The 22335-nt window shown below is 42.0% G+C and overlaps 2 protein-coding genes across 6 annotated transcripts in view; one reads left to right on the top strand and one right to left on the bottom strand.

The window, feature by feature from the left end:
* LOC105084186 (cytidine monophosphate-N-acetylneuraminic acid hydroxylase) overlaps positions 1-22335 on the top strand; it is a 216769-nt gene that overhangs the window by 17703 nt on the left and 176731 nt on the right. For all 3 annotated transcript variants that reach the window (XM_045509555.2, XM_074348187.1, XM_074348191.1), the window contains exon 2: positions 4794-4929. The gene's annotated coding sequence lies outside the window, so the exon portion shown is untranslated. The remainder of the gene's footprint in view (positions 1-4793; positions 4930-22335) is intronic.
* The window catches only part of CARMIL1 (capping protein regulator and myosin 1 linker 1), a 280855-nt gene that overhangs the window by 198805 nt on the left and 59715 nt on the right, over positions 1-22335 (bottom strand). The gene's annotated exons all lie outside the window — the stretch shown is intronic.

Raw genomic sequence — 22335 nt, 5'->3', positions numbered from 1 at the left:
AGGGAAAGAAAACAACCATGAATGGATTATGTAATAACATACTCCCCATCAGTAGCAGTGATTACAGAATGGATACTCATCACGGAAGGCAGTACTTGCTGGGACTTTCACTTAATTTCTCACGGCAATGACATATGGACAACCCTAAGAAATGAGAGATGAAGTGATAGCTACACATTTATGGGTTCCCTGCTCCAGAGGTACCATTCTGAAAGCCAATTTACAAGTAGAAATGATTTTCAGCCAATCCTTTTGCTAAGGAAAAACTAGCCAATGTCCCCACTGTGCCAGGCAGACTTCCACTCAGATGTGGAGGGGGCGGGGCTGGCTCATGGCAGCCTCAACCATCACCCAAAGCAATCCTACCCTCCTATAGATGAGAAAGCTATCAGAAACCTAACTACCAGGTGTGCACTGGGCTGGCATTGCAGAATTCAGTGAGTTCTGATTTAGCTTTAGCTAGAATCCAAACACTGCCCCCAAGTTTTTGGCTTCTCTTAATTGAGGCGTCACCTTTGGCACAGGTGCTGAGTGCTGCTGGACCCAGGGGGACCTGAGCGTCACCACTGGAAAAACCAACAAAAGACAAGAGCGTTTGTTTTTGCTACATCTGAGCTGTGCTAGGGAAGGTCCCACCATGTCATCTGCCCTTCAGGCTTTGTCCCCAGATAGAGCACTGGCACAATCAGCCTTCACTTCTTGAAAACAAACATTCTAAAATCCTGTATCTCTAAAACAGAAAATAGATGGGAGGTACATGGTACTATTCTATTTTTCCAGGTATTTAAAACTTCCCATCATAATTTGTTCTCGAGAAATTTTCCATAGTAAGTTTTTAAATATATAAGCCATAGTTTTCTATCTCAGGACTTTAATTCCAAGGTAATCCAGACAGAAAAAAGTAAGCGATTCGCTTATTGAAGGGAAAAATATCAAAATACTAACAACAGTAGATTTAAACCTAGATTTAAATCCCACCTGGAATAGAGTGACTCAATTCATGTCACCAGAAGCAGAGAAGACCACACTCTTCTCTATTGATTGTTATATATTTGTGGAAATTGTTTGTGCCTTTGAAATACATTATTTGTGTTTTCCATTTCTAAAATACTTTAGATAGGTATGCTGCTTTTCTTCTACATCTATATATGTTTAAAGCCTTACACAGACATTCCTTGGCATCCTTAAATGCCACAGTCTGAGCCCAGCTTATTCCCAGCATCTGACCCTTCATGACCCCAAAGAGACAAAGCAGAATTGCCCTCTACTTCAAAGCAAGCCACTATTTCACCAAAACAAACAATGGCCTTTACTCTATTTTTTAGGGGAATATATAAATGGCTGCCACTGATACATTTTTATATTCACTCCATTGTATTTTCACCACTGACATACTCTGCCAACTGTATTTGTCAAAATGTATCTATTTCTTTTTTTTTTTTTCTTTAATTTTCTTCCCTCAACCCCAAGTGCTTCCTCTCGCCTCATGAAATCTACTAAGGTAGTTCCCTGGGATTTTTTTTTTTAATTATGTAAAGTAGAAAGAGATGAAAGCCCCCTTTCTTCTAAAGCCTTTTCCAAAGTCACCTGAGCCCAGGTCTTTCTCATCTTAAAGCCACGTCTGCTCCCTCTTTCCACCTGCCTCTTGCATTTTGTCGATGAAACAAACAACCCCTCGAAAGCCACACCTTCCCATGCCATTCCCCTACTTAGAGAACAACCTTCCCTCCCTCTACTCCATCTCATGTCAATTTCAGGTCCCTGTCCAATCTCGAAGTGCTCCACAGGCCCCTCACTTGGGGTCTGAGAACTCCATATCCCACACCCACTTGGACTTTGGAGCCTTCTCCTCATGAACTGCTAAACAACTCCACCCAGTCTGCAAGGGGCAGAATGGCTCAGGTCCAAAGAACACTCTGGGAAGGCAACCAGAGACAGGACAATTTTTTTATACCTGTGTATTTTGTCACTATTAGACTATTACCCTCTGCAATCTGGCAGGGGCTGGTCTGTATCTTGGTAAGGAAAGCTGACAGAAATTCAAAACATGAATTAAGTTGACTGAGTAAAAACTACAAAGAGCAGGAAAATACATAACCTCTTGAATCATCACGATTGAGAGTTCTGGCGACTAAGTTACTAAAATAAACATTTTCACCACTCGTAAATTCTTTGAGCAGGCTTTCCCTAACAATACACAAATAAAGAGAAACAAAAATACAAGAGTCCCAAATGGATATACAGTAGAGAGAGAAAAGACATGTTCCCCTAACAAGTCTCTTTCATGATGCTGGTTCCTTGGTATGTTGAGCCATACGTATCCACGTGGTCCAAGGCACAGGGCCCACATTTGGCAACAATGTTGCACTGTCTAGACTGTGGCTCCCTCAAGGAAAGGTTTGTGCCTAAACTATTTGTGAATTTCCAATGACCTACACAGTGCCTGGTACAAAGAAAATACTCGTATAAAAATGTTGTTTAATAAAGAAAGGCTTGTTTTGAACCTTAGACTAATGATTAAAAAAAAAAACTATAGAGGAAGATGTTTGGGGTTTATTTACAAACTCATTATTAAACATGAAGTTTAATCCAAACAATATGATTCAAGTTTTGGCAGAGTTCATTATCTGGAAATGGTTGTGACTTACCTAATTTTAATTTTCCACTTAATTTCTCAGTCCAACAAAATCTCTTTCAGGGCAGGGTTAGCAGACTGCTTCAAAGAGCCAAATCTGGCCCATTATCTATTTTTGTAAATAAAGTTTTATTGCAAATCAGCCACATCCATCTATTTATCTCTTGTCCATAGTGGCTTTCACACAATAAAGGCAGAGTTGAGTTTTGCCACAGAAAATTGACTTGTAAACCTAAAATATTTGCTATCTGACCCCTTTATAGGAAAAGTTTGCTGAACCTGCTTTACAGCATCATGTAATACTTAATATCTAATAAAATGTGGGGTTTTTTTTAAATAACTTGGAAGATTTACTGAGCTAAAGTTATGTTAATCGAATATGCTGTTTACTTCTGGTCATTACGGTTTTTTTAATATCCTCAAAATTGAAATCTACCAAAGACATGCCTTAAAAAAAAAGAAGCCTAATGATAAGAAAAATATTTTGCCACCTAATTTATGCCACAACACACTTAAAGCTTTTGAGAGCCCTTCAAGAGTGGAATACATTCCATAGAGGTAAGAAGGTGGGAGGAGGACTGCACAGAGAAGTTAAAAAGAAATTTAAGGCTACATAAATTGAATCAGGGTCCAAGACCACACGACATCTTGATCTCTCCACATATTGCAAATGCGGCATTTAAGAAAAAGAGGTCTGAGTAATCTTAAAGAAGAGAAGAGAAAAAAAAAATGGCAGAGAGCACAAGGGAGTGTTTTGGTTGGGTAAATTGGCTTAACCAGGCTAAAAGGCTATCAGGCTATCACAGAAAAGTGCCTTTAGGGGAGTACGCAATCCCAGCCCTATGCAGGGGACCTGCAGTGAAGACAAGATGAAGAGAACAGAGGCATTTCACCCTGGCCTGTACCCAGCACACCAGACAGTTCACTCCACCTGGCTTTCTGTCACTGGAAAGAAGGCAAGCCCTGGAGCCCCTCAGGCCCCACCGCCTTCCTATTCAGCCTCAGTGCAAAAGGGTCTCCTGCCAGCTGGGAGGTCTCACCCTCCTCTGAAAGAAACTTGTTTATTCCTACCAAGCCCACCTTCATCCCTCTTCCATCTAAATTCCACCCATCTGGTGGGGGAAGGTGTAGCTTAAGTGACAGAGCACATGCCTAGCATGGGCTGGGTTCAATCCCTAGTACCTCCATTAAATAAACAAACAAACAAACAAACCTAATTACCTCCAACCGCCACCCCTCCCCCCAAAAAAAGGAAATTCCACCCATCCTTCATGGTCCCATTCAAAATCCCAACCAATGCACCTGAAACACTCAAAGGGACCCACTCACAAGGACAATGGTGCCCCTGGAGTTGTGCAACATGGTGGCCCCAATCCCAGCTCCTCCATAAATTCTCTCCCATCCACATCACAGCACTGATATTTCCTCTCTTTCCTAAAACTCTCCATGTGTCTTATGTCCCCAGTGGGCTCTAAGTTTCTAGAAGGCAGAACATGCATTGTATGTTCTGTCCATGCAGAAATCAATAATGACACTAACAACAAATAGCACTTAGGGAGTCAAGCCCTGTGCTAAATGCTTTGCGTCCATCATCTTAGTTAATTCTCAAAATAATACTATGGGTCAGCATCACCACCATTTTCCAGTTTTCCAGATAAGGAAGCTGAGATTAAAATGTGAAATTCACCAGAGGCCATACAGCTTGAAAGCGACTAAAGCAGGATTCCGACTGGAGTCTGGGTGACTCCAAGTTCTGTGTCCTTAAATTACACTCTAATTTTGACCCAGAGGGTACTCAACAAAACCTGCTTCATGAACCTAAAGTCTGCTTCAACCCTTAGCTGGCCCTTCTAGAACCTTGGAACAGTGGTCAAAATGAAGGGTCTCCTCTCCTTTACCTTCCCCCTCCTACCCTCTGTAAGAAGGGGGATGAAGTCAATTGAAAGCAGCCCGCTCCCATTCTGAAATGGAAATTACATACTTAGAAAAACATTAAGAAGGTCCCTGGGGGAGCTGCTTTCAAGTGTGTCATTATATGCATAATGTAATTATATGGATACATACTTTATCACTGTTTCCTAATGAGGTTGGCAATGAGAGGAAAACTTGGCATTTGATTCTTAGTTTAATGTGCTTGTTTTTCTGCTTACTGTAACAGCTTGCTGGGGGAGCACTGGAGAGAGAGTCTGCTAAGCTTTAAGAGAGGCAGCAAGGTAAGAACAGCTCCCTGTGGACGTTCCCCATACGGAAAAAGGCCAAGACTGGAACCGTCGTCAGGACAAGGCGTATCCAAGGTAAGCAGCATCCTTCAAAGATGGCGAAAACCTTGATTGCAACCTTCCTACCTTCCAGGAAGATTCTGAGCTTTCAAAACAAGGGGGTGAGTGGGAGGAGGGAGCCACCGCTGCTGAATCTGAAAGCACCTTTCAGTTTTCTTGCAAGAGTTCCCACGTCCAGGGGGGAGAAGCAACATCTCCCGTACAAAGCAGGCACCGCAGAGGCAGCAGAGCCCCAGGCTGGAGCCCCAGGCTGGGGCCCCGGCCAAGGAAAGCTCTCCTGGTGAAAGCAGCTACTGTCAGCCTAAGACCTGGCCCCTCTGAGGGTGGGAAGTCAGCAGCTTATTGGGGAATTCGCCACCTGGAAACAGAGCAAGTGAGGAAGTGGTGAGTGAAAGATGGCAGATGGGATGGGGTGAGGGTGGGGGCAGAAGCTACACCCAGACAGCTGTGGTGTCAGAAAACGGCAGCAGCCAAGCGGTGTGGAAACAGGAGTCTTAGCATCGGGGTCACTGAGAAGCAACTGCCGTCATTTCTGAAATCACTTAATCAAAGTACGGCATTACATTCAACTGTTAAGGTAGACTTTACATAAGGATGATCCACAGGTTGGGAATAAAACTAAAACCCAAGGCACTAAGCCTTGCTCTAGTGGTGTCAATGCCCAGGGCCGTGCTTATGAGTAAAATCAGGTTATAATGAGCTTTCCCATCTGGGACTTCCAACAAGTGGTCCCCAGAACAGGGTCCAAGACAGACCCACCCAATATTTAAATCCAGTTTTTAAAGAAGGCCCTGTATGGATACCAGACTTAGTCATTTGAGCCAAAGAGACTCCTAAAAATTCAGAGCAGCCTGGCTCCTTGAACTCCTACATTATTGCAAAAAAAGAAAGAATGTATACTCTCATCATGTAAGGGTTTTTAAAACTCAGCTAAAATAACTGGCAAATAGGACCACATGAACTTTTCCTTGCTAAAATGAAAAATAAATAAATAAACCCTCCTAAAAGAATGCTTCACTATAATTCCTTACTATTAACCAGTAACTGTACCATTCTATATGACAGGCAGGTCCATACAATGTATTTTGGCTGATTCAAAGTTTGGGTCAAAACATGAGTCTCGGAAAAGGGACCGTGATATTCATATATATGTGAAGAAAGGCTGCAGGCAAGCAAAAGGCTCATTAATTACACATTTAGACATTTCAACTGTTTCTGAAGGGCGGACAGAGCACTTAGGAGTGAAAACTGTGGAATTTAAACATTTTAAGTAGGAAGATGTGCAGATTATCAGATAGTTCTCCTGTTCTTGATTCTACCACATCATTTTGCACATCTGGTGTTCCGTGAGATTCTCAAACCATGTCTGTTTTGTCTCCCACATTGACTGCCCACCTTTGGTTTCCTTTGGAAACACTGATCTGTAGACAGCTGGTGCTTATTAGGTGCTGTCTGCTCAATGAATTCGAAGAGTGATGGACTGAGCTCATTTAACCCAAATGGCTTTATAATTCCATCTCAACCTTCTCTCTGCAGCCGCCTACTTTTGCTAGACAGGGTAATGGAAATTATTTCAAGAAATGGGAAAAGTGTGATTTAAGGAACTCCTCTGAGCTTATTTCCCTTGGGGACAAGGACAGCTAGCTAACTATGCTTGGAAATTAATTAAGTGGTGTCTGACCTCTGTTAGTTATTTAAATTTGGCAATAACTTGACTAACAAAAGAGAAGGTGTTCAGTCAGCTCGAGTGAACATCAGGATGCCCTGCTTTCGGCAGAGCCAATGATTGAACTCGCTGCACTTCCCTCACGGCTGTCCTCACAATTTTCTTTAATGTTCGGCTGACATAGAAGAGTCTGAATCCAGTACACCAAAGGTGCTTTGGGGGCGTCTGTGGATAATGAAGGGAAGTGTGAGACGTGGGGGCCTGTCTCAAAAAATGAATAATTTTCATGCTGCGATAATACTCTCCCTTAACTCTTCCCTCTCCAAGCTTTCTCCTCCTGGCATTTTTTTTTAATTGAACTCTAGTTGACTTTAATATTATATTAGTTTCAGATGCACAACATAGTAATTCAATACTTTGTAGATTATATTCTATACAAAGTTACCATAAAATGCTAACTATATTCCCTATACATGTATAGACATGACATCCTTGTGACTTATTTCATACCTAGTAGTCTGTCCCTCTTAATTCATCCCCAGCCTCTATCTTGCCCCTCTCCCCATCCCTCTTCCCTCTGGTAACCACTAGTTTGTATCTGTGAGTCTGCTTCTGTTTTGTTATAATTGTTTTGTTTCTCAGACTCCACATATAAGTGAAAACATTCAGTATTTGTCTTTCTCTATCTTTTATATTTCACCAAGGGTTTAACCCTCCAATTCCATCCATGTTGTCACAAATGGCAAAATTTTCACTCTTTTTATGGCTGACTATCACTCTGTTGTGTATATATACTACACCCTCTTTATCCATTCATCTGTTGATGGACATTTTAGGTTGCTTCCATAGCTTGGCAACGGTAATAACGCTGCTATGAACACTGGGGTATGGGTATCTTTTTGAATTAGTGCTTGTATTTTCTCACGGCATTCTTAACTCATATAGGACCAAGTGAAATGCTCACACAGCCACAACACAAAGAGCTGGAAATGCTGCAGGCACTGGTGGGAGAGGGTGCCAGTCCTCCCCTACGAGGCCTTTTCCAGGCACAGTACATCACTCTTCCTGCTCCCCACCGGCTGCCACACCCCAAACTGCTCCCCAAACCACTAAAACAGTCCCAGGGCGGCCAGACCTTCATCTGGCCCAGCAGCTTCCAATCCCACCCTACCCTGCAATACTGTTGTACAGACAGCATTGTATTTTTTCAACCGGAGTATCTATTACCTAAAGTATCCCTAGAGCAATATTTGTTTCTCTTTCCATTCCCAGCAGTAAGATAAACAGCCCCCCAAAGAAACACTGAAACCAAAAGTTTACTTCCATCACAGATCCGCCTCCAAATGCTCTGCGCACTAGACCACACCCTCCAAATCAAAACAGTGGCACAAGCTTCCAGAATGGATGAGGGAAGAAATCAATTTTCACAGTAGCGGCCAACATGTGAAAATACTTTCATTGCAAAATTGAAGAGTGTAGCTCACCAAATACATGCCGGCGTGCTAATGTGACTAATTACACAGGTGGTTGTGCAAACACTGAACTCATGCTTCAATTTGGCAGAAGGATAAACACTTCCAGGATAGTTTGCAAGGTTCAATTACCTAGATCTGCTGGTTAATTTCCTTTTCATCTGAAAAAGCTCCCCCAAAGTCAATCATTTTCTCAACAGAACAGTCACGGCAAGAAACATGTTCTACACAGGCAGGAAAAGTATACGCTTGTACTAAACTGACTCAACATTTTTAAATGAGCATCTTACCAAGAGCTGACCTGTGCAGACATGATTATTCTATTGTATCCTACAACTTAATTCAAACAAATCTTTACTCTTGAAAACGTTTCTTTATTTGAATAATATCTATTATCTAACATGTGCCAGGCACCATTCTAAGGTGCTGGGATACAGCAATGAATGAAATAGACAAAGATTCCTCCCCTTGGGAGGCTCACATTTTACGAGCGGGGAAAACAGTATAGTCCCATAAATCAGACACAGGGCATGTTAGATGTTGATCAAAATGTGATGGAGGAAAATAAAGCGAGTAAGGAGAATTGGTGGAGGGGTGGTATTATGATTGTAAATATCAGGGAAGTCTACAGGGAAAAGAGAACACTGTTCAGGGACCTGATGAAAATTGAGGGAAGGAGCCGAGCCACCTGGAATCCTGGGAAATAGCTTTCCAGGCAGAGGGAACAGTGAGTTCAAAGACCCTGAAAGAGAAGCATGTCTGGTGGGTTCAAGGATCAACAAAAATCTACATTAGGCTAACTGTTTCATACTCTTGTTAAAGACCACATCACACATAGAAATTTCAAAAGGCTTCATTGTTTCCACTTCTGGAGTTTTCTCTTAAATAGACAGCATCTGACATGACTGTGATTCATAGAAATATATGTTTTGCTTTCCCACCATCCTTATGTGCACTGACAGCTTCCTGTTTGCAGTGAGTTAATTCCCAAGGGCTCTGGGAGTATGTTTAGCACCACAGCAACCAAAGCCAGCAGGCCGAGTACAGACAACACTTAGATACGCTGTAAGTCAAAGATGCCTATATATGGGTTCAAGCAATGGTGTACAAGAATATCTACCTTGTGGGGAGGGATGTAACTCAGTGGTAGAGCGCATGCTTAGCATGCATGGCATCCCGGGTTCAATCCCAAGTACTTCCATTAAAAAAATTTAATTAAAACATCAAAAAATAAATTAAAAATAAATAATCTCTACCTCGACCCTCTAATACCACAACCATCCTTATCATTTGTGCTTGAGTGTCAAGATGGTGAGGCATCAGTACAGAAATCTCTGAAAATGCTATTAAGCTCAAAACAGAGCTGAAGGGGAAGAATACTCATCCCTGCACTTCCAAGATAATAATGTGATCCAATCTTCTTTCTTTAAAGTTACAATTTTAGAAACTGAAAAAGAAGCATAAGAACTCTAATTCTGAATACAAGGGAAAGAAAAGGAGAGCAGTATATGTAAAAGAACAGAATGTGAATCCCCAGAACCCAGAGAAAGGTCAAGGCCAGAGAGAGGGAAGCCAAGGCTGAGAATCAGGCACACCTGGACCCCCTCCGTGGCTCACTCGCCATGCAGCCTTGAATATTCCACTCTACCTTCCCTACAGTGTTAGACTGTTGCAAAGATTGAAGCAGTGGATTAAAAGGGACCAGCATGTAAAAGGGCCAATCTCCAAAGGTTACTACTGTGTGATTCCATTTATAGAGCAGGCTTGAAATGACACAATTATAGAGGAGAACAGATTAGTAGTTGTCAGGGGTGGAGGGGAGGGGAGAGAGACAGTTGGCTATGATTATAAAGGGTACCATAAGGGATCCTTATAATGAAGCTGTTCTGTATCTTGTTTGCGGTGGTCACATGAATTGTCATAAATACACACACACGAGTACATGCAAACCCTTTGAATTCTTAGTAAGATTCATGACTGTATCAATGTTAATTTCATGATTGTGAAACTAACATTGTTTTGCAACATGTTATCACTGAAGAACATGGATGAAAGGTGTACATGAATCTAGTTACGTCACATAAGGGTTTTTAAAAAACTCATCACCTTAAAAGAAAATGCCTGGCACATTATGAACACTCCGTAAGTGGTATATTGGGCAAGTTATCTGTCACCTATAAACCAGAACTGCAAATTCCTACTTCTTGCTTTGGGGTCTAGAAGAAATACTGACCACTGTCCCTGGGTGAGCACATTACGTGAGGGTTCATGCAATGGAAGTTATCACCACCATCATCTTTGGACCCCAGTTCTTCAAACCAATATCCAAGTGAAATACACACACCTTGAATATAACCAATGGAGAAACTTACTGACAGGAAGCTATTTGCCACACTATTTAATGAATATTTATTCTGTCTCTGAATAGCAAACACATACACACTAATACAAAAGAGGCCTCTAAAAAGGGAGAGAAAAAAATACTTTCATGGTCTAGAGCAGCATTTTCCAAAGTGTTCTCCAAGGAGCACTAGTTTCCTGAGATGCTCCAAAATAATACTAATAATAATACAAATTTTTAAATCCATGGTCAAGTAAGTTTGGGAAATACTACATATACTGTTCCCCTCTGGGAGCTCCAGGGGGAAAAAAAAGTCCCTACCAACTTCATTTAACCCATCTTTCTCCAAATTCACAAAATTATTTTATTATACCTACTGGCATCCTGAGAAATACACCCAAGGTCTAGAATTTTAAGTCATTCTACATTGGTCAGCTTCTCACTACCCAATTTCTTCATCCATTATGTAATTTAGAAGAGAAATGGATGGTTTTTCTACAGTTATAACTACTAGTGAAGTAGTTATAACTGCCTGCAACTGGCCATCAATAAACGTTTGTTGAATTCGATTCAATGCAAGTACAATTCCAGGGAGACAACTCTAGGCATAGGAGAAGTAACTTTTCCAGGTTTAAGTCTCTCACTTAGTTAAGAAAACAAAAGTGCTCCTTTCTGGAAGTTCCTGAAAGTTTCTCCGAAACTTGTCTCCTCCTGAGCGGCAGCCACTTACAGCCCAAACAGCAGCTCACAATATGATGTGATTCTGAGGAATAAGCCCATAACTAAAAAGATCTGGACTCAAAACTATAGGTCCTGAAATTATATCAGCTGGATGTAGGGCCTTTCATGCCATAAATAAGGGAGAAGCACTAACTGCAATTATTCCCGGGAGAGGGACCAAGTTAAATTTGTCATTTCACAAGGGTGACTTCAGCTTAAATGAATTTCAAATGTCAAAGAGTTTGCTGAGATCAGGCTTGGATGAGAGCAGGAAAAAGGTGAAGATCTTGAATCCTAGGGAGCAGCAGAGGAAGAAAGAGAAAAAGGGAGGCAGAAGGTATCAAAAACAGGCTTCATTTAATTCACAGGTCCATCAAGGCCAGAGACACTGCTTTACAATTACACATTTCCATTTATACAAATAATTCACACTTCAACTTGCAGAACTGTCAACCAACTGGAAAATTAAAAGAAATTAATCAGAATCATTTTAAGAGAATGAAATTCATCAGAACAATGAGTAAGAAACAAATATGAGAGCGTTTTAAAAAATGCACAAAGTATTTGAGGAACACACACTTCAAAATTAGCTCAATGACACACATGACTCCTACATAAAGATCTGGAAAAGAAGAATGTATCATAAACTCCTAACATACTGAAAAATGGTCTCAACCTCCAAAGGATAATAAAGGGAACTCACTGAGCATTCCACTCCAAGGCACACTCCTAATACTTTTAGGAGTATTTCCAACATGTCTGAAAACAAAATGGATTTCAGATAAAGCCTCAATTTAACCAGGAGAGCCATGCTTCCCAAAGACTCCAGGTCTCCAAGGCTGCTGTGTAGAACTCAGCAATGGTTTAGACATTCCATGACAGCGAATAATCCCCAAATCACAGGAATATTGCTGTCAGGCACATCCATTTCTCACATGAATAAGGCCAGGTCTAATCATAACACTTCCAATGAACTAAGATGGCAATTGACAGACGTCAATTTGACCCTCCACTCTGCTTTCTCAGTGGTCCTCCCCTGTGGCTCACAGGACCACATCTCTCCTCTTGGCAATAATCATTCAAGCAGCTTTTTCGTGGCTGTCTCAGCCTTCTCCTCTTCTTGGCCCAGAAAATATGATGGCCAAAAAAAAAAAAAAAAGTTAAGTATTTTGGTTAAAAAATATTTCCCGGTAATTGAGCTGAAATTGACACAACAAAAAAGTGTTTACGGTGTAGCAGAGATTCCAGTGAGCATCCAGAACTCAGGGCCCCAACAAACTAAACAAATGGAAGATAAGAAAGTCAACAGAAAATGTCTAGTTCTGCCTGCGGAATCACTGAAAGCCCCTAAAGGTCAATGAAAGTGGTCTTACAAGGAGCTCAGGTATCTTTTCTATTCTCACTCCTTGCTGCAAGATGGTCTTTTCCTTCTGTCAGACGGAGAAATTCTTCTTTCCCTCCTTCCTTCCCTCCCCTAACTCATGAACACAGGAAATAGTGACTTTCCTAAACTCCTTTTAACAATGATGAAAGGAGGGCAAGTCGAGGTACTCTCTCCCTAATCCAGTGTTCCAGTAATAGGATTTTAAATGCTGTGCAGTTTTTAAAATAACATTAAGTGGGAAGACAATGAACAATGACTATTGTGGCGCCCTGCTCTCCCCACCCCTCGGAGAGGCCGACTGATGTCTCACCTGGAGGCCCCCATTTGGACACTGATGCAACTGCAAATGACAGGCCCTGCCTAAGTGCAGCAACACTGCTCCCTCCAGTTCATCCTTTAACCTGTCTAAGTTCATTCAGGTCAATAAACTGAGGTTGGAGAACAAGTCAAACTTTTTTCATTAAAAAAAGAAAAAGTGCTTTTGTTTTTGTAGAAGACTCAATCTTTCAGTCAGACTTGGCCAAACCTTCCACTGACATAGTGGGAAATGATTGGCCCAAATACCCCCAAGGGAAAAGCCAGACTCAAAGCTTCAGAAATGCGGAAAAAAAGGCCTCCAGGTGGGCTTCCTGGCTCCCCAACTGTGCACCTCAGGGCCCGCATAGGAAATGAGTCCCATTTTGGTTTCTCTGTGGCCATAGCCAAGGAAGGCAATTCCAGCATCGGGGGAAAAAATCAGTATGCCCAAGAGCTCGAAGCCTGCCGGGTCATCAGAGCGCCTCCTCTCCGATGCCAAGCACAAACCCACGTGCCTGAAATGCTGGACTGAGCCAAGAGGCTGTGTGCCTGCCTCCAGGTCTCACTCTGCTGAGCATCCTCATGTTTATCTTTGAGCATCGGGCCAGCTTAATGGCTGATGCTTCTGCCTTCCTGGGTCCAGTAGCAAAGATCTGCCAGGAGGTACTCGCGGCCAGGTGGAAAGCATCTCAGTGAGCTAAGGGATGCCAGCAAGCAAAGGAGTGTGTGTGCCTGAGAATGCAGCCTGCCCTGGAGTGTAATTGTCAAACACCAGCTCACTGACACTGGAAGCACGTGAAAGGCTTCTAGCAGCAGGACTGAGTGGTGTCAGCACAAATCAGTGAGTCCAAGTCCTTCCGGCTTCCCTTTCTGCCAGTATGGGAGAGTCTTAGCCCCTGCGGCTTTCACAGACCTCTGCCCAGCAGGAGACAGCCTTCCCTCTACAGCACCCAAGCAGCCTGTGACCACAGTGGCCAATGCCCACCCTGGCAGACAAGGACAGACCGTGACCCTGATGATAAATGCACACCCAGCAGAGAACAAATCAAACGGAGCATGATCCTGCATGCACATTTGGCTTCCAAAACTGGGTGAAACAATCAGTATTCTTGGCCATAGTGACCATATCATAAAACTGCCATCCTAAGAGATTTCCAAGCACAATGCCAGGTCACGTGAACTGCATGTGACTAACACATGATTGCTGTTCAAATCTTTGGATCCTCCTTGTGTCATATTTCTTAAATTGCTTATAGACTAAGTTCCGTTGTTTGGCAGTGCATTTCCTGGCATTATTTCTCAGAAATGCATGGCACACATTGCCACTGTTCGCTGGAGGACCAGCCTTAAACAATTTATGGATTCTCAGATAAGCAGCTAGAGACTAGTGATATCTACTTCAGAGATACATCACTTCCTTATAATGATGATTCTGTATGACCATTGAAGCTTATAGACTGGCTCTGCATGTCCCAACTTTACACAGCCTACAATGTTTTACAAATATTGTAATGCTATACAGGTAACGTGTGATTTGATTAATTTTCTAACTTTTACTTCCTTTTATCTCCAGCATCTACTCTAACCCTCAGAAAATAGAAAAACCCTGTATATTTTTTATCACATTAAAGCAACACCTCTCCTACCTTCATATTCCCTCTTTGTTTCTACTGTCTATCTAATCTAACCAGAAGTAAAAGTATAAGACAATTACAATGCTTTACCCAGAAATGAAATCCATCTTTTATTTCATGGAAGAAAAATGACAACCAATATGCCACTGTCTGTTGATGTTTTCAAGGCAACAGCCAAGATACAACATAAGTTGAGTTCATAATTTAGTTTAGAAATGGTTGGTCCATGCACTGAACTGGCTAAGTTTTATTTTAAACCAGTATTAATTTTTTTTTACCAAAACGTTTTTTGGGTTTTTTTTTAAGTGCCTGTAAGGCACTGTTGGTACAAGTTAGTCTAAGTTGGTCTAAGTTTGGGGGTTAAAAGCTTACAACGAGCTCAATTTAACTAAAAAGATTCATCCTGCCCTGGCATAAGTCATAAAGCGTGTGATTTCAAACTCTGCGATGATCACACCAAGAAATTTAAAGCATTCATAACATTCCACCAAAAACAATGTGCCCACCATCAGTCCATCCCTGGGGAGTGAAGTTGAAATTCTTGTGCCTTCATTTCATTTATCGCCTACTTGTGAGAAAGGCATTTCAACTTAAGAAACTACTTAGAGCTTCTTGTTTGATTAACCACATAATTACAGATTGTTTACCCTGAACTGAGAAACTTACCCAGGGTAGACAGTAAATGACAGCTTCTCAAGGCTTATTAAACATTAAATAATTAGAATAATAAACCATGAACACCTATGTGCTTTCACACTGTTTTGAGTTTTGCAACACACATTTGTGACCCTGAAATTTCAAGTGCTTTCTCAATTGTAAAAGAGAAACAGAAACTGCCAACAACCATCCCAGGCAGGAAATCCCAGTTACCCAACTTAATTTCGTTTATTCTAGAGGTGAGTCCTCCTGGGGAAAATTCATCTAATAAGTGACTTTCCTCAACCCTGGCAGGCCGCTACAAAAATAATACAAGATATTCTGTAAGTCTCAGAACAGAGCCTCCATCCCACCCTGGTAAATAATCCCACCAGAAGAGCCATTCTAAAGTCAGGCACAAACCCACTTGCAAAGGCAAGAGATGGAAGAAAAGGCTGCAGTTAAAAGGTCCTGGGAGAGGATTCAGATTTTCCCACCATCATTTACGAAAGCCTGCACAAAAAACATCCTTCTAAAAGGTCAGCTGGACAGACCCGGGTGCCTGCCTGGTAAACACAACTTAATGGCTAATTCATGAATTTAAGAAACCACAGAAGAGTCTAGAAGCAAGAAGCCCAATTAACTCAAAATTAAACAGCACCCAACACCTGTGATTCAGGCCCCGCAAGACAAGGGCATGGCTGCCAGGGGGCATTAAGAACTAGGGGAGCTACCATATGGGATATCTGAGAGGGAGACGTGCCAGGAAAAACCACCCTGTACATCTTTCCAGGCTGGGACCTCGTGCTCAACTCAGAAAATATTTTTCAGCTGAGTTATTTGGTGAAATTTATACCCTATCAACTGAGAACACTTGCTGGCCCAAACATTCCTTCTCTTTAAATCAGTTCTCTGGTTTTCCAAACTCCACCTCTACTTAGGTTCCCAGCGAATACACTTGTAAAGACCAAGTCAAGACAGCTTGGGCAAAATCACTGAATGTCTGGCCCAGCAATCTCACACGGAGGAAACTCTGGCCAGAGGAGCTGCTTTCCTGTACTATCAGCCTCCATTGGAGCATTTTGTAGACAGGAGACGAGCAGCTGAGCAAAAAGTAAATGAACAAATATACATTAGAAGTGTTTCACCCTACACCACCATGAAGGATATTCGGCAGACATGATGAAAAAGCTCTCAAGATCTGTCACACAACAATGTGAATACACTTAACGCTCCTGAACTGTGCACCTCAAAATTATTAGGATGGTAAATTTTAATGTTTTGTACCATCATTTCTAAAAAAAAATTTTAAAGATATTCAGCAGAAGGAGCATCCCACACTGCACACCTTTAGTGTGTTGACTTTCATCTCCATGTTTATTACCTCTTGGTCACGAGATGGATGCCCAATCTCTAGACTCAGGCCCATGTTGAAGGCAGAAGCTGAAAACAGGAAGGGAAAGCTCATGGCTCAGAAAAACAACTGTCACAAAAAGCACTAGTAGACTTTCACTCATGTTAAGTGGGCCAGAATGTATCATGTGGCTGTCTCTAAACCAGGGTTTCTCAGCCTTAGCCCTACTGACATTTTGGGCCAGATAACACTTTGTTGTGGAGGACCAGCCTGTGCATTACAGGAGGTTTACCAGCAGCCCTGACCTCTACCCACACAGGCCACTAGTACCTCAACCCCAGTTGTGATGACCAAAAATGTCTCTAAACACTGCCAAATGTCCCCTGGAGGGCAGAATCACCCCTGATTGAGATTCTTGGGCTAACCACAACTCCACCCACAGACTAAGATGAAAAGGATGGTGAACAGGATAGACAGCCAACCAACAGAGTCTGCCCCAAGTGCCCTATACTTATTTCTTAAGTGTTACTTCTAATGAGCTCACTCATTACCATGTGAAGAATGTCGGAAAACTGAAGAGAAACATGAGAAGTGCCCCACCACCACCTTACAAGTGCTGACAAAAAAATTTGAAAAAAAAATCAAGATTAATGCACAAGAAACAATCAGGAAAAAAAAATAATACATTGTAAAGAGCTTAAACTGTGGAGACAGGCAAGGCATCCTTCAGTTGGTTCAGATCAAGAAGGATAAGAGCACTTACAAGTACAGCCTGGAGTCTTGAATGAAAATGTCACTTCAGAGCAAAACTTGCATTTGAAGACTCCAAATATTTAGACAAGAGGCCAGAGAGAAGGAAAACAACCCAAGCAGAAGTCACAGGGTGAGCTTGGCTAAGAGCTCACGTGCAGGAGCTCACCTTCCACAGGCCTGGGTCCTGATGGATTCAAGCCTGAGAATGGGCAAGTCATTTAGCCTGTCTGCGCCTCAGTTTCATCATCTGTGTAATGGGGATAGTACCTCTATCTCCTGGGGTTGTTGAGAGGATCAAATGAGAACAAATCAACTATAAGAGTATTTGGCCTATAATAAGCAATCATTTGTGAGTTTCTATTGTTATTGCAGAGCCATAATGTGATATATTAATTAAGAGAATAAGAATTCAGGAGAGGCCACCTATCAGGAATCAGAGGACTCCTGTCGGAGAGTGGCTGTGACATCCTCCGCAAGACAACCAGAACCTAGAATTGGTGGATAAAGTCAGGCTCCTGATGGCCATGAGATACTGGGTGAGATCCAGGCAGGACAGCAGGCGGACCACCACGAAAGCACCATCCATACCTACTAGGCGGTGGTGGCAGAAGGGTTGGCTGGAATCTGCGGGTGATTTCAAGTAAACTTCATGGCCAGGGGCCATGGCCAAGTTAATAATAAGACTTTTATGCTATAAAGGACATGTAGCTTCCAAAGCATTTCTGCATGTATTAGCTGAGTGATTTGCATGTAACAAGCCCGTCCACAGCTAATGGAGAGCTATTCTCACAAGGAGTTCCAGTTAACATTTGAAAAGTTATTGCCAAGCAAAGCCAATCTGTGGAAAGAAGTGAGAGATACAAGACTTGCCTTCTAGTTGTAGCACAAGAGACACAGATTTCAGCTCAAGAAGGGTTACTATCTTTACCTGATTTCAGCGAAAACAGATAAGCTTTCTCAAAAATTCCAATCGATGCATTTTTATCTGTGAGCAGGCCACCAATGGGCCTTAGGAGTCCCAAACTCCTAGCTTCTGGGTCCTGATTCTTTTAGGATCAAAGGAGAAGGGATTAAAAAAAAATACAAAAAAACTACCAATTCTTCATGGTACCCTATTATTCCATTTGAAGTTTCTCTAGCAGGTGACACCTACAGATGCTCCCGAGGGTCATACACAATCATCTTCCACCAAGTTTATTAAGTTCCATATGGCACATAGGAATAGTTTGAAGATGTGAAAAACTTGGCCTTACTTTAAAAAAAAAAAAAAATCACCAAGTACCACCGTGTGCACATGGCAACCACAGAGGGAGAGGACCAGATGAGGAGCAGGGTCCCAGTGCATGGTTTTGGTTCTCCGCACATCCTCATCTGTCCAGTTCCTCTTATCTGGGATCCTTTTTAAGGTAACATATAGATCACTTTATGTTGTGCCCATGACATATGCCTCCAGCTTCAGCAAAAACTTGAGGCATCCAGTGCTTTCTACAAGAGTATCTGTCATTCAGTCCACTGCTGGGTTTCAATATATCTTGAGCATCAACAACAGAAAAAAAATGGATCTACTTATAATAAAAACCTTTGCTGTGAAAGTGAATAGGAAAAAAAATCCATTTTTTTAAGAAAGGTTTTCCAGTGGATCCATGATCACATTGCATCAACAAAATGGTGCCTTTTTCTGATCTGTGGGGGCAGCCTTACTCCTAGTATATGGAAGTGAAAAAAAATGAATTTTTTTTTTCATACTACCAGGAATGATCATTAAAACAAAAATAAATATCATCTGCTGTACTAACACTCAGTATCACACCGGGCATTTTTCCTAATTTTCACACAGTAGGGTAGATCACCGTTGTCCCTTTACAGGGCCAACTAAATAAACAAGAGAACAACTCAGTACCCAACTAAATGCACCAAATACTCTACAGTGAGCAGTGAAGTACAAACCAAGAGTTATGAAAATGATTCACCATTCCCAGTCTGTCCACATTTGTTCTTTGAACTTGACTTTACCACGGCCTGGAAAACACACTGCACACCCTTTCTCACCATCCAATACAGTGGATGCAAGAGCTGCTCCGTCCAATAGAACTATAACTTGAGTTGTGTCTGTGAGTTTAAATTGTCTTGTGGCCACATTTTTTTAATGTTAAAAAAAAGAGATGAAATTAACATTTTATTTAACTGAATTATCCAAAATAGTACCGTTTTAACATGTAATCAATACAAAAATGATTACTGAGACATTTTAAATTCTTTCGTACTAAGTCTCGGAAATCTGGTGTGTATTTCACACTCACAGCACAACTCAATTCAGACTAGCACAAGCCAAGGGCTCGGGAGCTCCTTAGAAACTCACAGCTACCACGGGGGCCACAGAGATTTCACAGGTACATTTAGTTACACACACATGCAAATCTGCTTTAATAATTAGTCCTGTGTTTCCATAATGACCTGAAAAGAGAACGCTCTCTTCTTGTTTCTGTATGTATACGCACCTGGGATGAGATTACAGGGATGCCCACCGACACTGCCTGAAATCCCACCACTGCAGGGTCCACTTAGTCCTTTACATATAGTGCTTTGAGCTCTTCTAGCAAAAATGTCCCTGAACAGAACACTCTACACCGATATGCAGCATTAACCTTAGGTCACAAAAAAGGAACTGACAGCGTGTCCAGGAGGAGGGGACAGGGCACAGAAGACAAAAACAAGACAGCCGACTTTCAGCACACCTGGGCTATGATCCGACCGCAGCCCCTGTCCCAAATTCTCTTTCTCCTCAACCACTTGGAGAAGTCACCGAAATAATTCCTTGGCAAGAACAACTTAACATCGAGAAACACAAAAGTAAATGACTATGGCTTCCCTGGTTTCCAAACTCATAACTTAAGGCCAACGCTGCAAATGCACACAGTTGCCCACAGGGTCCCACAAATGGAATGCAGAGGCCAGGTGACCCTGTCCCCGTCTGAGGGGACAGCCTTGAGTCCAGGCTGGGAGGCCAGGCCAGCTGGGAAGGCAGCCCCAGTGTCGCCTGGTCACTTGCCTTCTCAGGAGATGTCACAAATGTTGATTTTCAGGTTCATTCCCTGATTTTTAACTAGGAGCAACTCATACATTTCAGATAACCGTGTATAGCTAAACAGTTAGTGACTGCAAACCAGATGTTGTCTCGAGGAACTCATTTGCAAGCTCTCGTATTTGTGGGACACAAGGAAAGATGCAGGCAGATGAGGAGGGGCTAGAATCTGGGGAGCATTTATTCTACGCCCGCTTCCCACCATCATCTTTGCCACCCTCCCGAGGCACCAACACCACACCTTGCAAGCTCTGAGGCCAAGAGGAGCACATGCAGCAAGAGCTAAGGCAGGCTCTGCACAAACCTCATTTCCTGGGCATCTTCACCCACAAAATGGGGGGCTGGGTGAGCCCAGGGCAGCATTCAGAGGGGCACCACCTGAAGTGAACTGGAAACACTTGACCACAGAAGGGACGGCCACCTCTTGGGGCCACACCATCTTCCCAGTCAACAAACAGACCATGAGCAGCAGGAGCTACCAATTTCTTAAAGAGAAGCCAAAAATATAGATTTTTTTGGAAAACCTCCTCATCATTAAATGTTGGCAATGAATTCAAGTCACATTCCAACATCATGAGAGCCAGATTCAGGTCCTAGGACCCCTCCTTGGCAGCCCCTTGATCAGAACATCTCCAAAGTCCCATGTAGCTCCTTAAGCCTGTAATTCTCACAACGTCACTACAGCCTTAACTTGACCCATTTTCTCCATCCATGGAAGCTTTGAAAGAGGTACTACTGATGGCAGGAGACTAGGAGAAAAACGACTAAATGAAACATAGTATCCTGGATTGGATCCTGGAATTAAAGGACATTATAGTGGGGAGAATGGTAAAAACACAAATAAAGTCTACAGTTTAGTACATCATATTGTACCAATGTTAATTTCTTGGCCTTGATCAACTTACTATAGTTAAATAAGCTGTTAATGTTAAGAAAACCTGGATAAGGGGCACATAGGATCTCTGAACTACCCTGACTACTCTTCCATAAATCTAAATTTTTTTTTTAAACTCACAGAACTATACTCCACCCAACGTGTTAATTTTATAGGCTATTAATTTCTAAAATGAAGTATTTTTTATAACTTGCTAGTAAGCAGGAACATGAATTGCCTTGAATCTTCACCCTGTTAGACTAAGAGAGACCAGAATGTACCAGAACAGGTTGTGTCCTTTGCTGTCTTGGGAACGGGCAGTAACCAGTGGGGCGTGGAATCAGTGAACGTTTCCTCAGACAGCAAATGGCTGACTTTAGGTAATTATGATTAATCTGCCTTGAATTGAGAAAGTTGCCAAATACTCAATATCTTTTTGGTCTTAGAATACAAATTAACTTACAACTGGAGGACTGGAGACATGATTACCCCAACGAGGGAGGCAGAACTGAAGTAATAAATGCAAAAGCTCTGGCACGGAAAATGCAAACTGCACAACAAAAGGCACTGATCAATGCCTCTTGGAAATGAGATTATTAACATAAATAACGTACAGTCTATTCAAACCACCCAGCATCTGAAACAGTCTGTCAGGTTACAACACCCTTACCTCATCACATTTCCAGCCAGCCCCTTTCCATCTTTTCTGCTTTATAATAAGGCGGGATACGAGTACATAAATAAGCCGACCTATTGCCAAATGCGTATTGAGAGCTGTACCATGTTCGCTGAAGTGAACCAACAGGAAAAGCTGTAGGAACTCTTTTCTCATTTGCCTTCTGTCTGCCATTCCTATTATTATGGTCGTAAATCGAGGTGACATATACAGTAAATATACTTAATAGAAAACATGAAATCAAATAATTTGTTTTATTAGTGCTTTGTGGCAAACAGATTTACAATAACTTTAAGCCAAAAGAGTGCCCAGAGCAAGAAAGAGTCATTCTTGTTTAACAAACATTTATGAGGCTCTACCAGAAAGCAGCCTATGTTTCCAGCCTTGGGATTCAGCAGTGAGCAGGACAGAGACCTCTGGTCTTGGGGAACTTCTATTCTAGCAGGAGGGCGAAGAGACTACGCATGAGATAAATAAATAAAATAGAAACTCTGTTCGATTATGCTAAATGCTAAGGAATACAAACATAGAG

Source organism: Camelus bactrianus, chromosome 20 (genome assembly GCF_048773025.1).
Source record: "Camelus bactrianus isolate YW-2024 breed Bactrian camel chromosome 20, ASM4877302v1, whole genome shotgun sequence".
Classification (NCBI taxonomy): Eukaryota; Metazoa; Chordata; class Mammalia; order Artiodactyla; family Camelidae; genus Camelus; species Camelus bactrianus.
Note: the sequence above shows the minus strand (reverse complement) of the source record. Positions and strands in the feature narration are given on the sequence as shown.